The sequence below is a fragment of the Tachypleus tridentatus genome, chromosome 11 (assembly GCF_004210375.1).
Source record: "Tachypleus tridentatus isolate NWPU-2018 chromosome 11, ASM421037v1, whole genome shotgun sequence".
NCBI classification, from domain to species: domain Eukaryota; kingdom Metazoa; phylum Arthropoda; class Merostomata; order Xiphosura; family Limulidae; genus Tachypleus; species Tachypleus tridentatus.
Window position 1 is genome coordinate 97,040,110 of NC_134835.1, and position 18,165 is coordinate 97,058,274.

An 18,165-nucleotide genomic window follows, 5' to 3' on the forward strand; every position below is an offset into this window, starting at 1 on the left:
TGAATGTGCAACGTTTCACACATGTCATACAGAACTACCCGGAATAAACTTGTTAACAATTTGTCTCAAATTTTACCTTTTGCGTTTCTTTTTTGACAAGTATAGTACTGATAATTTGAAGCCTCAATAACATAGCATCATAATATTATAGACTGAAACGTATTATGTTTTTTAAATATTTCAACAAAGTGTACAAGAAATCAATCCCATAGACAGAGTCTCAGATTTAGAGCCTTATAAGTTCATATTTTAAAGCTTTAAAATTACCTTAAATATTTTAACCACGCACAACTATTAAAAAAATATGTACAGTTAGAGAATTTATGTAAACAAAACGGATATATAAACGTGGGTATCAGTTATCAAAGGAACGTATATATTACAAGTGTACAGTTTGAAAAGCGGCATGACCTCTTTTGTATAATATTTTACGTCCTCGTATGCATATAATTTATGCACTATTCTACCGAGTGATAATTTATGGAATTAATTATGTGCTTACGAATTCTATTGCGCAAAGTTATTCCTACCTTATTTGACTCCTGAGTAAACTTTCCATTTGACTTATGATGGCAGTTTTGAAAACTATTTAGTAAATAACAGCAGAAAATGGAACTTACGTAAAGAAATAGTTTTGACGAAATAAAAAAAAAATCGAGAAAGTTTTAGTTAGTGGTTACAATTTGGCTTACATTTAAGCACAAGGTTAAAGTTGGGATAGCATTAATACATAGTATAAAAGTTTTTCAAACATTACGAACCAATTCCTGAACATTTACATTTTGCATTTTCTTCTACTGACTAGAACTTTGTAACTGGCTGGTATTAGGTAAGGGAACTGAGCATTACAAAAATCTATAAAAGGTACGCTGTTGTTCGGGGATACATTTCATATGTGAACATTTAACTCAAGCTACCAGGAATGTTTTCTTCACGTAGATGAGTTGATTTACTATTTTGAAAAGAAATGTATTTCTAATTGAAGTTCAGTGTTTGAAAGAAGGCTTTTAATTATATTATCTTGTAAACAACTTGTTTGATTATTTATATCATTATCAGCAAGCCTAAATACTGTATGAGAGGAAAATAAATTTATGTGAACTAAGTGTCTGTGACTTCTCCACTTGGTCTTACTACTCACACCGTTTAATCACTTATCGACCAGAATATGTTACTCCTAAGACCTGAATGTCGAACATTGGAATTGATCGATTTGTTATCGATTTCACATTGATCAAGTTTTTTTTTTTGTTGCTGGGAGAGATTTGTCACCAACTAATTTTGATCTCATGTTAGAAGAATGACTTCTTTTTTTAAGACGTGACAATTTTCTCTGATTAAACTGGTTGTTCTGCTAGATGAGTTATAAACACTCATTGAAATATAATGATCACCCATAATTTAACGTTATTGATTAGTGCTGTTAATATACAGTTGATGAATATGTGTATCAAGTATAATCTCATGTGTCATTGCATGTTAATTTATTTATGAGTTTATTTCTTTTCTTTATCTTTGTTCCAAAGTGTGTCAGTAATAACTTTACAGACTTACAACGCTAAAATTCGGGGTTCTATTCCTTAGACTCCATTGTGTGGCTTGCGTTGAAACAAAGAAATAGTCGTCATATTTAATGTTTACACGGATTAGTATATGGTACTATAAATTACACATGACTAACAGTTTCTGATATTGTAAGTTACACATTACTAGCAGTTTATGGTACTGCAATTTATACATTACTAACAGTATATGATACTGTAAATTATACATCACTAACAGTACATGGCTCAATATTTTTTATTTTTTTGGAAAGACTGAGCGAAAGCGTTCATCCGTATTTTACAGCGTATGGTTTAGATTTTGATATTTGGGACAAAAGTTTAAGATATAGCGTTTTGGAACACACAAACCTGTCTATTTGCCATTTACAACCGTGATGTAAATATGTAAAGTTATAAACATGCGACAACAATATCTTTAAAAATTTTCAGTTCACTAAAGAGAAATTTTTTCTTACAATTTATTTAATCATGTATCAAAGTTAAAACAGCAACTTTCCAAAATGACAGTTTTAATTCAACCCTTTTTTTTATATAACATCGGATGTACAAAATAATATTGTTCTAAACTGTTTTCAGAAAACTACCTCTACACATATTTCAATTAAAACCACTGACAAGTAATTAACGATCAAATATCTAGTAAAAGAGGTGAGAGAAATCCAGCGAAGAAAGAAAGGAGGCAGTTAATAAGGCATTAGACGGACATCCTGCTAGTTAACTGTGCAGAAGGTGATAACCGGGTAACAATAACACCATGATAATACATTAGAACTGAGCTTGTAGAAGTGAATCTGAAGATACTTGATAATCTTTCAGTAACCATTAAGATTTTTTTTTTCCAATTCATGTGTGTAATAATACCTTCAAGTTTAAAATTTCTCGGAATATTAGGGCAATTTCATTTTGAATCAGCACAAAATACTAAAGAAACATTATATTCACGTAAGACCGGCCCGACATGGTCAGGTGGTTACGGCGATTGACTCTCAATCTAAGGTTTTCTGGTTCAAATCCCCGTTACACCAAACATGCTCGCCATTTAAGCCATGGAGGCATTATAAAGTGACGGTCAGACCCACTATTCGTTAGAAAAAGAGTAGCCAAAGAATTGGCGGTAGATGGTGATGACTAGCTGTTTTACCTGTAGTCTTACACTGATAAATTAGAGACGACTAACGCAGATAGCCGTTGTGTAGCTTTGCGCGTGATTCACACAAACATGTAAAACCTTTAAAGTGGACTCAGCAGATAGTCCTATGTGGCTTTGCGGTAAGAAAACACACACACACCTTTAAAGTAAGAATAATAGTTACAGTAAAGTATAGTGTAAGGTCTGCATGCTTTCTTAAAAAAAATATTTCGTTCAATCCTTTTAAAGGAATATAAAATCTACAAATAATAACCTGTGCAACCTGCAACATTCTCTAACTCACATATTTTAACCATCATTTTGTCAGACAAACTCACATTTGCCGAGAGACTGTTTCAATAAATCATTCTCCTATCAACACAATAACACCGTCCTTTACGTAGTATTTCTATATCCTGATCATTCGCGTTGAGCTTTATAGTTTAAAATTGCTGGTCATTTCACTGTTGACATATAACTATCGCGACATATTACTGCCGGTGCCTTTTACTGCTTGTAAAAGGATGCAACAATTAATTATTTTATTTTAGGTGTTATCTGAATATTATAAAAGCAATCATTATTATATTAAAAACCTTGAACACGAAAATTATTGTGCAAAATTTGCACCCGTAAAAACATAAATAATAGTGTATGTATTTTCTACGTAGTGATAGTCCTTTTTCATCAGCAAATTATTCAATTAATTTATTACTCAATTTTATTTTATATCAAGTTGAGTCCGACAGTTTGTTAGTTCACTGTAATTTCTGGGAATAAAGTTGCTCACAGTAGTAAGAAATGTGTTGCTTTGAGAACATAATTATTTAATTATTTTCCAGAAGTAAAATGCACCCGCAGTCATTTACTACTGCACTAAAATGACGGCAGCTAAATCTCGTGATACATTTAAAACTATGTAATATGTTACATAGTTTCACATTGTCAAAGTGTCATATAGCAGAAACCCAAGTAGTTATTGAATACCACTTAATTAAGTTTCATGTTTCCAATTGATTTACTCTGCACTTCAGATCTAACTCGTGAAACGTGCATAACCTAACAGTGTGTTTTGGTTCGGTTTTATAACAACAATTTAACAAAAGTTTTTAACGAACGAGGGAAACAATAATGATAGGATCGTTGTGAAAATTGGTTAGAATTTTGTAATTCCTCATACAAGTTGTTTATTCGATAAAAGTTTGTTTTTGACTAGACGCTGTTACTAAATGCGAATGTGTTAGCTTGAGTTGTGACAGTCTTATTCTTGAATATTCTACACGATTTCTGTCCAATGTGATTTAGAACATGTAACCTTTACGTTCAGTGAGCGCGACACATCTTCATGTCACTCACTACACAGAAATCCTCCAGCTTCAGTTTCTTAATACAAATGACAACTGGCGACAAGGCTTTTAGAAACTAAGTGTAACTAAAGGATATCTCAGCAGAAGACATTTTTCAAACTTTTTCTGCTATCAACCTTGCGTTTTTGACTAAGTTTGGACCTTGCTTTTCGTTCCTTTTGTTTTCATAAGCCTAGAACTTGCAAACAATGTGGCTACCTTTATATCTAGGGTTCATGATGTTAAAAAACAAACAAACACGTAGGTCAAGAATGATAAAGACGAAATAAAAACCTTAGGGTTTTTATTTAACTTCAAACTTAGGATAATATTCCACGTTTATGCCCACCAGTGGCTCAACGGTAAGCCTCTAAACGTACAACGCTAAAATTCGTGTTTCGATAGCCGTGGTAGAAAGAGAAAAGATGACCCATTGAATTGCTTGTGGATAACAGCAACCAAACTAAACCATATCTGTACTTCTTTTGGAATGTATATAAAGTCCTTTCCTTAATTAAAATGTAGGAAACATATATTACCATTTAAGAACACTATAATGTAAACTAAATTATGAAAATATTTACAAAGATTTTGACCAAAATATCATAAAATAAGTTCACATGTACAGTAGAAACTTAAGATTATATATTTATCATGTTGTGACATATTTTATCCGTCTTGTTAGTTAAATATTCTCGTAACCATTCTTTTATGTTTTTAACGTTTTTACTGAAATGTATCAATTCATCCGTTACTGGCAATAATATCTACAGTAGAAAATTACACGTGGCAAAGAGATTTCCATATCTGAGAATAAAAAATTAGTTCCGTAGTATTTTTATACGATAAAACTGATTCAAAGTTTTCAGAGTATATTTGTTTTGGTAACATATTGTTGGTTTCAATACAAGTTATGCATTATTAAAATGAATATAATTTCTCAGAATAAGTGCTTTTTTAACATACTACATGTAAAAGTTGGTTTCCTGGTAACTTGTACGCTATAAATTTAGGTCTAAGTTTTGAGCACATAAATTTCTGGACTTATTTTAATTCGATCTCTTCACGTGCAGTACTGTGAGTAGACTAGGTAGTCCTAAGGAATGTTTCTGAATATTCAGGCTGATCTCCAGTATTGAAGAAAAACACCTATTGCCACGCTCTGGTCGTATATACTTTATTTCTATAGTTGTGTGACATAACACGTCCGTATTAATCTTCAGAAATCTTTGAAATGGTTATTTTTAAATTCTAAAGCTGTTTATATGATTTAACTTCATTGTTTTACTCTATGTACCACAAGAGACGGAATTATGTTTTGTTACTTTTAATGTGGTAAAAACTTGGTACTCATCCAAACATTAGTTGATATATAGTAAAATTCCTTTTAATATATTAAAAATGTTTTCCATATGTTATTTTGGATCATGTAGGTATTCCATTCTGGGAAAACCAAATAATCCGTTCAAATATGAAAATATCAGTTTGTCCACAATTTGGTTTAGTGTCACTATTATTATATTTAGTTGTTTTGTTACTGATGATCCTATCAAGAATAAATCGCCATTAGTCCTTGATGGTTTTAAGTGTTCCATGTAATTAATGTTCCTTATTTCAATTATTTGATATTCTAATATATCATTATTTATTTTATTCAGTAATCTATTTGTTTCGGATATCGTAAAGAATCTACAGAAATAATCACTGTTATAACAATCCATAAAGGCTAGATCTGTTGCTTAAAGTCAGCATAAGATTTGACATTCATGTAATACCTAACAGCGAAACATAGAAAAAATGATATTTCTTTACAGTAATTTAAAGTTAAAATAACAGATGTTTAGTCTGAAGAAAGTGCAATTTCATAAAAGAAATATGTTTGAGTGTCCAAAGAGATGGTTAAAAAAAATAATTTTGCATGGTTAACCATTCTAACTACAAAAATCATGAAAATTATGATTAAAATAAAATATTTCAACATCTAAAAGTATTATTTCTTGGTTTGTTTCGTTTGTTTTTGGAATTCGCGCAAAGCTACACGAAGGCTATCTGCACTAGTCATCTCTAATTTAACAGTGTAAGACTAGAGAGAAGGCAGCTAGTTATCACCACCCACTGACAACTCTTGGGCTACTCTTTTACCAAAGAAGAGTGGGATTAACCATCACATTCTAACGCCCCCACGGGTGAAAGGGCGATCATGTTTGGTGCGACGGGGATTCGAACTCGCGACCCTCAGATTACGAGTCGAACGCCTTAACCCACCTACGTATGCCGGGCTATTATTTCTTGGAAAAGTAAATCTGCTACTAAAGAAAGGTACAAAACGCAAATAAGATCTTATTTTAAATATGAGGAAAACAAGGGAGTTATGAAAAATCGAGTTTTTCTTGGGTATATTTATAAGATACTCTAAATTTCAAATATAATGCTTTTTTTCTTTGGGCAGTACCCATAAAATTAATATTTTACTAGTATTAAGATCTTCAGTGCCTTCTCTGTTTTCTATTAGGTGAAGGAAACTGTTTCTTGGATTTCCAAAAATATATAGTTTTTGAAATTAATCTACAAATCATTATAAAATTATATGTAGATTATATTGTCATGGAAAAATATTAAACATCTAATCTTACACCTCAAAACTCTTAAATTAACAAGCATTCATATCGTAATATTAAAGTGGCACAATGATTAATTTGAAGACTTTTAACGCTAAAAACCATGTTTCGATACCCGAAGTGAGCGTAGCACAGATATCCCATTATGTAGCTTTGTGATTAGCTAACAAAATAAATAGAAAGACATGCCGTGCATAAGAAACATAATACAGCTATTAAAACAAAAAGGTAGTACCAACAAAATTAATTTCAACACAAAGGCTTGTAAATTTATAGTACATCGAAGTGAGCGTGTAAAATGGTTATTATATTGGAATGTTAATCGTTATAATATGCCTAAGAAAGCGTTATAACTTTATAGTATACACAGAATACAAATTATTAAAGTTAGTACTCTTTTAGTCGTATAACTTTCTTACTCTATACCAAATATTATTCAATCATTACGTGAGATAAAATACGCCATAATTTAAGAAATTATAATTAACACGTATATAACTAAAGTCAAATAGAATTTGTATTAAATGTTAAGAATAAAACACACATACTTCAAAAGAAAAGTAAGTTATTTTACTTAACGTGTAAAATTGACTTCAAAATGTCGCATAAGTTAGATATTTCAAACCTTTTAATTTACGTGTTTATCAAGCTATGTTCTCTTTTGTAATCAAGAAAGTGATTTTTTTTTTAATTTCATGTTACAGTACTTCATGACGTATCAAAATATTTAATGTAACACAATTCAAAGAGGGGTTCAAACGTCAACAGCATAATGAGGCAAAATTATATAGTACTATACTGATATAAGAAATAATTTTGGATTGTCTAAGAAATTTTCTTATTTGATCTACTGATACCTTTGGGTCATTAATGCTACTCTAACTGAATAGTGGTATATAACTGTTACTCCTATAACACGTCCACGGCCCTAAATTGCAGCAATGGGTTGGAAATTATGAACTTTTGAATTGAGATTCCTGCAAGGTACCACTAGGTCACGTCAAGTCTTCTTTAAGCACAATTGACAATAGAAAAGAAAAGATATTTATTTGTAATCTATATTTGAAAGTGCAATTTTATTCATTTTTAAATCATATACAAATTTCATTTCCTGAACGTTCTTCTTCTGTATGTAAGCACATACACATTGGTTTCATGATTTGATGTCTATTATTGTTTTACTTATGTCAACAAATACAATCCTGACTTTACTGTGTACCCACATATATTTGTAGAACCTGATTGTTTTCTTAGCTATATAACTGAAGTTATTTTTTTAACGAATAAGTCCGTAAACTTATCGCTGTTCTAACAGTTTGGTTTCTTTTGAATTTCGCTTAAAGCTACACGATACCTATCTACGCTAGCCGTCCTTAATTTAGCAATGTAAGACTAAAGGGAAAGCAGTTAGTCATCACCACTCACCGCCAACTCTTGGGCTACTCTTTTGCCAACGAAAAGTGGATTGACCGTAACATTATAATGCCACCACAGCTGATAGGGAGAGCATGTTTGGTGGGATCCCGCGACCCTCAAATTACAAGTCGAGTACCTTAACCACCTGGTCATGCCGGGCCACGAATAAGATACAATGTATAGAAACAAAAAATCAAAATCGCATAAATACTGTAATGATTCTATTCAATGATGTTATACAAGAAAAATTAAAATAATACTGAAAACTTTAAGAACCGAGCTCTAAATTTAAGCGAGATTTTGTTATTCTTTGTCTATATGTATATGCACTTGTTTCTTGTTTTTAATATATATAACTAAATTAATTAAGTAAAATAGAATTACATATAATAGAAAAAATAAGGCTAAACGAACTAATCATCAGATAAATTGTTTAATAAGAATGCTTATAATTAAATAACGTAAAGAAACAGTAGATATGATAGCAAATGCCCCATAGTCTTTACTCGAAAATACAGCGGTTAGTAACTTTAACACTGCTATTATAAACCATGTTTTTAGGTTACTTTCCTATTATCAGAACAAAACTTAATTAAAACACACAACTTTTACAAGACCACTGTTGTTGAAGTTTTGTCCAGAAATAAAATACTTCTTTAATCGCATGTAGGAAACTTTAAAAAAGAATAAAAAGTAGATACTCAGATTAGTTGCAATACTCGTGTGGAAGCACTGACTGAACATTTCATTGTTAACTTACTAAAAATGTAAGTTTGGTACACGCCATTTCACCTGCTCTGTGGTCGATTTTCTATTAATAAGTCTGCTGCGCCATGTTTTGAAAGTTTGTCCTGAGTTAGGAATGTATTGCATGTTCTGCCTATATTTAGGGACGGTCAACGTGAAGATTGGCGCCACAATGTACAAATATTTTAAAGTGATAACGAATAGTCTTACATCATTGGTCTCTTCACCTACAATGACAACTCAGTTTGTTTAGAATTTTTTCTGGCTCTAATTTAAAGCTTATGTCAGCAAATTTTAATAACTAGCAATCTATATACAATTTTTTTCGCAATTTTTATTGGTTTGATTCTTTTAATTTACAGAAGAGTCAAAAACTAGCGGGTGTGTACCTGCTAGGAAACTTGTTTAGCTAATAGAAATAGTATTATAAATATTTTTGTCTTATCACGCTTGAAAGGAAGTATACGAATAATTTCATTTGATGTTATAAGCTCTTATGGTTATAGTTTTATTAAATTTAATACTATGTTTGCCATGTATTTTTTTTTATCAGCCATTTAAATTTCACAATACTACAATATTAGACTCAAGTTATTCAGATTTAATAACATATCATATTGAAATATAACTACAAAGTTATTTGAAAAGTTGGTGAGCTTCAGACTATTTTTAAATTGAAAACATCGCGGCTTGTGCTACAGTTTCCTAATACCTCGGTTTTAAAAATCTGAATGATCCAAAGTACTGAAGATGGTTTATCATGAAATCATGCAATGTGTTATTATTACCAACAGAGATTTTGTATGCGTTTAAAGATGGCCATGCTTTTGTAGCCCTGCAGATTACAAGTTAAAACACTTCGTGGTTTATCACGCAGCATCATTTTGCTTTGAAGACACAATATTTCTCTGACGTTATATACGTATAGCTAGCTTTTACTTTTATTCAAGAACTTTCACATTGTATATATAAGTGTATTTTGTTCAGATATTTTATATTTTTAATCCATCATGTGACTTATTTAAAAAAATCCTGTATTCTTGCTTCAGCGAAAAGCTTGAGTGTTTTTAGTATTCGGATTTTGGACTCGATCGCCGATTATGATAGAGGTGAGACAACCGAATTGCATAACTTTGCGTTAAAAGAAAGAAATATAAGTACAATGCGCTTCAAACTTTGTGCATGATATATAATGTTAGAGCAAAAACAGATTAAATACTTAATGTCGACAAAACATTTGTTCTAAGAAGTTGCTTGCCCAATTTTGATACCTACATTTGTTGATGCTCAAAACCGTCTAACAATTTTTCTTACTTCTGGCAGTCTGGCAAGTTTTAATGTAACATAATTCAATACATACCTCTTATCTTATCTTTTAAAACCAAAATTAAGAATTTTGTGAATTCCTTTTGTTGCGTAATAATCCATTTGTGCAGAAGAACCTTACAAACTTGTAGAAGGATTAATGGTTTTTCTCAAGGTCATGTGATACGCTTCTCAGACACTTTCCTTAATCTTTAAAAATTTACAAAAAATAAAGATTACACATTTATATTTGTTATCACCATCTCTCAACTAAATAAATGGGATAAACTCATCGTAGCAAAGCTTTCAAGTAAGGTTATCTAAATATGTTACGTAAATACTACATTAATAAGAAATGTCAGTGACTATGATAGAGCCTTAATTATGAACTAGCACTAAAAGATCAAAACAACATATGCAATTTGCATTTTCCTAGTAGCAGAATATATTTATTTAAAAATTCTCGTAGGACGCTTGTTACTGGTGATAAACTCTTTATGTGAGAAATAACGAACTTCCGTCTACATACAAGTAACAAAATTAAAAGGTCTGAATATGAATGAATGTTATTAGACGTGTTTTCGTAATGAGAGTGTAATTGTTTAGTTATATAACATAACACCGTATGCTGCCATTACTGTTTTTCTAATTAATGAACATGCGCACAAGGATTTCATTCAAGATTCACCGCTACCTTTATATAATGCTACCATTTTTCCTGCAGGCATAGAGCCAATAGAACAGGAAGGATACGATAAAAGCAAATCGCAGTAACAGTGAAGGCTTGTTAGCTTGGTATTTTTAAGTTTCTTATCTTGTTATATCGTCAATGGCTCGTCACGATTGGCGTAAGAATCTTAGCATAACTTACGTCCCATATGGTTGTGTTTTTCATTGAAGCTGAGAGTTATTGTTAACTTTGCTCTACTGATGTGAAAATTTTTTCCCAGCATAGATATTTCTTGTTGCTAGAATAGGAGAAACGCATTTTTTAACAATTAAAACAACCTAAAATAATAGAACTTTAGAACTTTGGGGGTTTACAGACTGTAAATGTTTATTATAAAACAGTGGTAGGAAACTGTAGAATATCCTTTAGTAAATGTTTAATATGCTGACTGAGAAATAAAGCGAAGATTAATTTATATATATTTTTTCATGTTAGAAAATTCAACAAAAGAATGAAGATAATGTAGTTTTAATGTAATGAAAGATGTGATTAATTTTTGAATCTATACCACTTTGAGCATCTTCATAACTTTATATTTCTTTAGTTACATTAATATGATATTTCCATTATTTAATTTTATTTCTTTTTAGTCTTTTGTTAATTTAACATGCTTAGTTTCATAATGTGTCTTGCATTGTACCTTAGTGTCTCAGCATAAAATGTTTTAAGTAGTAATAAAATGTAAAATATTACATGAAACTTTGTAAAGTAGCCTAAACAGTAGTGCATAAAGTGAGTTCGTTTCTACATAAAATAAACTGAAAAAACAAGTTGTTAAATATCTTCTCACTGTGTGATAAATATGTTTTCTTAAACTAATACAATAAACTGTCTAGGATAATAAATTAACAAAGTAAGATGTGGTCTCATTTTAAGACACAAATCATGTCCTACAACGTTCCTGCTCTTCATTAGCTAAAATTTCCTCGTATTCCATGTTTGAGGGTGATACGAATTGTGTTCTTTGTTTGGTGTGTTCGAGAAATACATACTTTTTGTCTTATTTTCGAAAAAGGTGCCCAGTTTTTGTTTGTTTAGTATTTTCAAGTACATTCTTTAGTGTTTAATTTTACATGTGAAAAGTAATGTCTAGTACATGTTTATTTTGTGTTTTTGAGGAAGTTCCCCACCTTATATATATATTTTGCATCTTACTAAGCCTTTCTGTTCTAAACATTATTGTATGCACATTTTCAATATACAGTAGACATGAATAGTTTCAATTAAGATGATTGAATGTTGGGAGCATTAAAGAACATATTCCACTCGACAAAGTTACAAAAGGGAATTATACCATACATAACTGAAGTATCAGTATAGCATTCCTAAGATAATGTATGAAATGTCTCAGTCTTTGTCTCACTGTCTATCACTTTTAGTAGACAACCTTCCCCATTTCATTTCTCCGTTTGTGTAAATTAAATGTCTACTTTTTCTTTTCTTCTAAGGATATACAGTCATGTGAAAAAATTAGGACACCGTATGAAAGCCTATGTAAGAGTTTTGGATAAATGGATATTTAATCTCAATTGCAACAATACTAATATAATAAAGTAATATAACTAAATAGAAATAAATAGAACCGAAGAAAAGACTTTTTAAGATCTTCTGTAAAATGTAATTCGACAAAAATGTATATTCTAACTTAGGAAAAAGTTAGGACACCCCCACATTTATTCCCACTTAAAATGGCTCAACTCACACACAAGTGTATCACACCAGGTGCACGTGATTAGAAGATCGTTACTCAACATTTTGAATGAGGCTTGCTCTATTTAAACCTCAGACATTTAGTTTGGTGTGCTCCTGACTGTTGAAGTGACAGTGAGCACCATAGTTAGAGCAAAAGAGCTGTCTGAGGCTTTCAGAAAGAAAATTGTAGCAGCTTATGAGTCTGGTAAGGGATCTAAAAAGATCCCAAAAAATTTTGAAATCAGACATTCTGCTGTTCGTAAAATAGTCAACAAGTGGAGAGCTTTCAAATCAACTGCCAACATGCCCAGGTCTGGTCGTCCAAGCAAATTCATCCCGAGAGCAGACCGCAAGATGTTAAAAGAGGTCTCCAAACACTCTAACATGTCATCACGGGACCTACAGCAGACTCTGGCTACTGTTGATGTAAAAGTGCATGCCTCTACAATCAGAAAGCGACTGCACAAGTTTAACTTGCATGGGAGGTATGCAAGGAGGAAACCTTTGCTCTCTAAGAGAAACATCAAGGCCGGACTGAAGTTTGCCAGAGAGAATGTAAACAAAGACCAGGACTACTGGAATAATGTTCTTTGGACAGATGAGTCCAAAATTGAATTATTTGGACATCAGAACAGAGGACATGTTTGGCGTGAACAAAATACAGCATTCCAGGAAAAGAACCTCATACCAACTGTGAAGCATGGAGGTGGAAGTGTTATGGTTTGGGGCCGGTTTGCTGCAGCAGAACCTGCAATTGGCCTTAAGAGATTTGCAGTAAACAAACAATTAAATTTATATTCTCAAAAGCACGAAACGATGCGTCTATCGGTATTATTGAATACTTCACGGTCAGCCTCATTGAACTCTAGAAACGTACCAAATTAAATAAGTGGAGCGAAAAATTTTGAGTTACAAAGGTGGTTAAAATTAAAGAATACATAAGCGACAAAATAAAACACCCAGTTAAAACAAACTTACCAAATTATATCCTGAGCATACTCCATTTATTATGTTATAGTTTAAATGCCGAAAACTGGTAAATCATTAGAAACTAATAGAAGTAAGATGATATGATAAAAAAGATGTTAATTGTAAATCACTATTTTTGTTGTTGTCACTCGCTGCCAAAGGGACCGTTTGTTTGGTACTATGACTTTTCAGATGAGTTGGACAAAGAGATACAAAATGTGATTCATATATATGCAGTATAATACTTTTAAAATTGCGGTTTTAACACCAAAAGCTGTGTAGACATTATAAGTAAAAACACTTACAATTTGTAATAATCATCATGACAATATGAATTTTTCTTTATCAAACTTCGACTAAGCCTACTTAAACTGTTCTGAGGACTCAAGTTTTGCGTCTTGCCACACATAATATTAATTACTCTTACAGTGTATTTGGTTCTTTGTTTTTGGAATTTTTATTTGATATTGAACAGTTTAAAATAAAACGGCTCGTCTATTGTCACCATGCTCCGAACCAGATATGCTTAGAACTGTATTTCTTAACATTATATGAATTTTAGAAAATACTTCAATTAATTCTTTTCCGGAGCTCGTCAAGTTGAGTAGATTATGGTATTCAGAATCTTACTTAGAATGTTTTTTGGTTTTTTTTTATTTCAGTCGTTTTATGAAACAATAAGTCTCGGGGTGTAGAACTAGCTAGTAGACGATAACATTTATTAGCAATTTGTTTGCGACATCACATCACATCATTTTGTCTATTTATGTTGATGCCACAATGGAGAAAGTTAGATTCTGGATACCATATTATAAGAAGGTGTCATATTATATATATTTCTAACTGACAAAAGACAGCAAAGTCGTATTTAATGATAAATAGGAATCAGTTATTCCTAAATACACTTGTGTAATTCTAAATAATCAACGTAGTAGATCGAACAACCAATATATATTCCTCCGTAATATTGATAAAATATTGTACATTATATGTCTAATTATGTTTACCCACAAATATGGTAGTTACATCAAATAGAATAAATGATGTTATTCACTCCTTTTTAGAAGAAATTAAACTTCAAATCACATTTTTCTTAATGTTTCTCAACTTCTTAATACATTATAAAAGTATACTGTAGAAACTGTATATTACAAAAAAATATATTTAATTTTCAAATGAAGAAAGAATGATACTGCTATAAAAAACAACGTTACAACATTATTTGTGATCAGTGTGAATTTATAGGAATAATTAAATTCTCTATAAGTAGTATTAGAATGAATTTTAAGCTGATGCAGGCCTTTTTCGTCCAGACATCTATGGATTTTATGATATTATACACATTTATATAGATATCCATAGTTCATGTTTTAGTTTTTTTACTGGTCGTGATGCAACTAATTTACTGTTTAAAATTAAATTACGATATATTTCTACTCCACTTCTTTTCCGCTTTATTTGCTATAAAAAAGTTTAGATGCGTGACTCAGTATTTTTTCTATTATTGCGATCATGAAAAGTAAAAAAAAGAATAGAAATGATTACGACGTACTTGCATATCTGAAAACTTCTATTACCGCGTCATTTTGGAAGATAAGACAAATACTTGGGTATTCCTAGCATTATTTGTCACACTACAAATATTCAGGAAAGTTATAAAATTACTTTTATTCAGATAAAAGACAACAATAAATTGTGAAGAAAATGACTTAAATGATCTATATATCAGGTATTGGAATATAGCTACTCTGAAAAATGACGAAATGCATTATTGTATAATATAAAAATGTATGCAGAACAAAAGTCGAAACGCGCAAACAAAAATAATTTCAGAAAAATATTAGATTAGTTCATAGTTATGAATGTGATTTCTTCACCTCTCATTTGAAATTTTATGTGACGTTTATTTCATGATTAGCTGTCTCACCTTTATTATTATAAGATACTATTCATCTTATTAGTATAAATAATTCATAAAAATCTTTTTGACGTCTTATTTTCAAATTACGTAAAATAAAGTTACTTTCAAGTGCATGTTAGTAAGAATTTGAGAGAACTCATCCGTGATTTATCTTCTGCAATAAAACATTCAAATTCCATGTGGTTTCATTTTTGTGGTGTAAAATGCTTATTAGACCATTGAATAATTTTGGGAGAGTACATATTGCAATTTTAAAACTGATTTTATTGATAAATTGCATAAAGTTGTGCTCTAAACTAAAACATGCAATTATTTTAATTTATAATCGTACAGAAATATGTTTGAAATAATTGTACTTAGTTTTCACGAAGTTTAGAACTTCTTTAGTGTTTACATGGGAATATTTGTACTTTATACAACACCTTTATTTATCAAAACTATCACGATACTATATAGGTTTCTTCCTGATGAAGAACAACGCAATTTGTTTGTGGTACCACACCCAATTAGTATCTCATGTAAATTGCTTATCAATTAAAATGATTGGCAAATACATCTACTAATATGATTTACTTGTACAAAATAAAAAGTGAATGATTCAAGATTTGTTGTTCATTTGTTAATTGTAATACGTTTAAAGTATAACAAGTGTCCAAAATTATTTCGGAAAACAAACTAAATTGCATGTATGTGTGGTCTTCGTACGTCCGTAATGGAAAGAAGGTGAATTCTCAATGCTCCACACTTGAATTTTCAATTGTCATTTATACACTTAAAACGTGAAAAGAAATGGTGATATCATATATTTATCTCTGATTGGAGGCTAAGCTGTGAAATGTTTATCAGAATACGCAGACTGAGTATAAATCTGAAAAAATAAATCCACTTCATACAGGGTGCAGCGTGGCATGGCTTAAACGAAAATCTCAAACTGATTACTTTAAAATTCATCCAGTATACAGTGAAATGTAAAGATGAAGATACATATAGTGTTTTCATTCCGTGGTATCGTACAATCAAATATTTTCCCTTGTTGTAAAACTAATTTTTACACAAAATGTTTCTAGGCAATTGTTGTTTTAATTAAGTAAACATTATTATTCGTGATAATGGAAACACCCACGAATCATGCTTGTTAACATATTCTTCATCCCTTGTAATTCAAGTACTTTCAGTATTAGGTCACAGCTATTTCACGGTGAATAAACGGCATATTTTCATTAAAAGGCTGTAAATTAGAAGCAATTCACTCACTATTCGCAGAGGCCTGGCATAGCCAGGGGGTTAAGGTACTTGACTTGTAATCTGAGGGTCGCGAGTACGAATCCCCGTCACACCAAACATGATCGTCCTTTCAGTCGTGGGGGCGTTATAATGTGACGTTCAATCCCACTATTCGTTGGTAAAAGAGTAGCCCAAGACTTGACGGTGGGTGATGTTGACTACCTGCCTTCCCTCTAGTCTTGCATTACAAACTATTCGTAGGACTACTATGCCTGCTAGAAATTTAAGGTTTACAAGATATTACTATGAAAACTAAGAAACGACTACATAAGAGGAATCCAAATGGCAGATAGATGTAAGTGGCACCTAATAAAGCTCATTTACATTATCAAGCTGGTATTAAGAATTTTCTATTACAGACAATTACCACAGAAAATATATCATAATATTCAGGTAAACAGTTACTGGCTTTTATCGATCAATAGTAATTATGAAAGATAGGTTTGTTCCAGAAAATATATTAATGTTCTTAAAATAAAAACAGCATAGATCATGGTATAATAATCCGATATTGTTATACAAATACAAGCAAACAATGTTGTTCCTTTGCAAAATTTCTTTCTTTCATATGAAATGAAAACTTCTCATACGTTTTACTATTGATTTGAATATTTTCTGTTTTTTGATAAACAATGGAATCTCAATAATTCGATTTATTGTATTTTAGTTTTAATCAGTAAACTTCTTTTGCCTTTCAATTTTTGTAAAGTAAAATAATAAATGTTTGTGAATTGTCGTAACTGAATAGTTGAAAACAATAGCACACAGTTTAAATAGGTGTTTTTTAAAAACTGGAAAATAACACTTCTTTTCATTACTGTTATTAATTATTTGATGAACAGATTATATAAGCTTATCTTCCTTGTATTACTCTTATTAACACAAAATGCCATTAAATATGTCTCTTTTTAAACATTTATTAAGCGTTGTTACTCACAATAATTAGTTGGTAGTGAGAGGAGGTTCTCGTTTTGGATAGATTCTGAATTTATATGAAATAAAACATCCAATGAAAGATACACGATATTTGTGTATAGATAATGTTGGATTAAACCTAAAAAGTCAATTTGTATCGCCTCATTATGTGTAAAACCAGTGTACATGTTTCATGCGACATAGTGAGAACTTCATGAGCTCATAGTTTATATATATTTGTATATTTGTATAACATGTAAATTAAAATACAGTAAAATCCGATATAACTGGGAAGCTACAATCGTTAGTTATTAAGGAAATGTAAATTGAAATTACCAATTGTTTACAACCCTGTAAAATGTATAGTGAATGAATGGAACTTGTTGATAATCTGTTAATAAACTAAGTAAGCAAAGTTACAAAGAAGTGAAAATTTTCTTGGTTTCTCTTTCTAAAGATTTTTTAATTTTATCATTTGATTTATTTATATCGGAGATCCATTCTAAAATACATGTAAATTTATGAAGT

At 30.9% G+C, this 18,165-nt stretch overlaps 1 protein-coding gene across 6 annotated transcripts in view; it reads left to right on the top strand.

The window, feature by feature from the left end:
• LOC143232856 (uncharacterized) overlaps positions 1–18,165 on the top strand; it is a 120,107-nt gene that overhangs the window by 39,778 nt on the left and 62,164 nt on the right. The gene's annotated exons all lie outside the window — the stretch shown is intronic.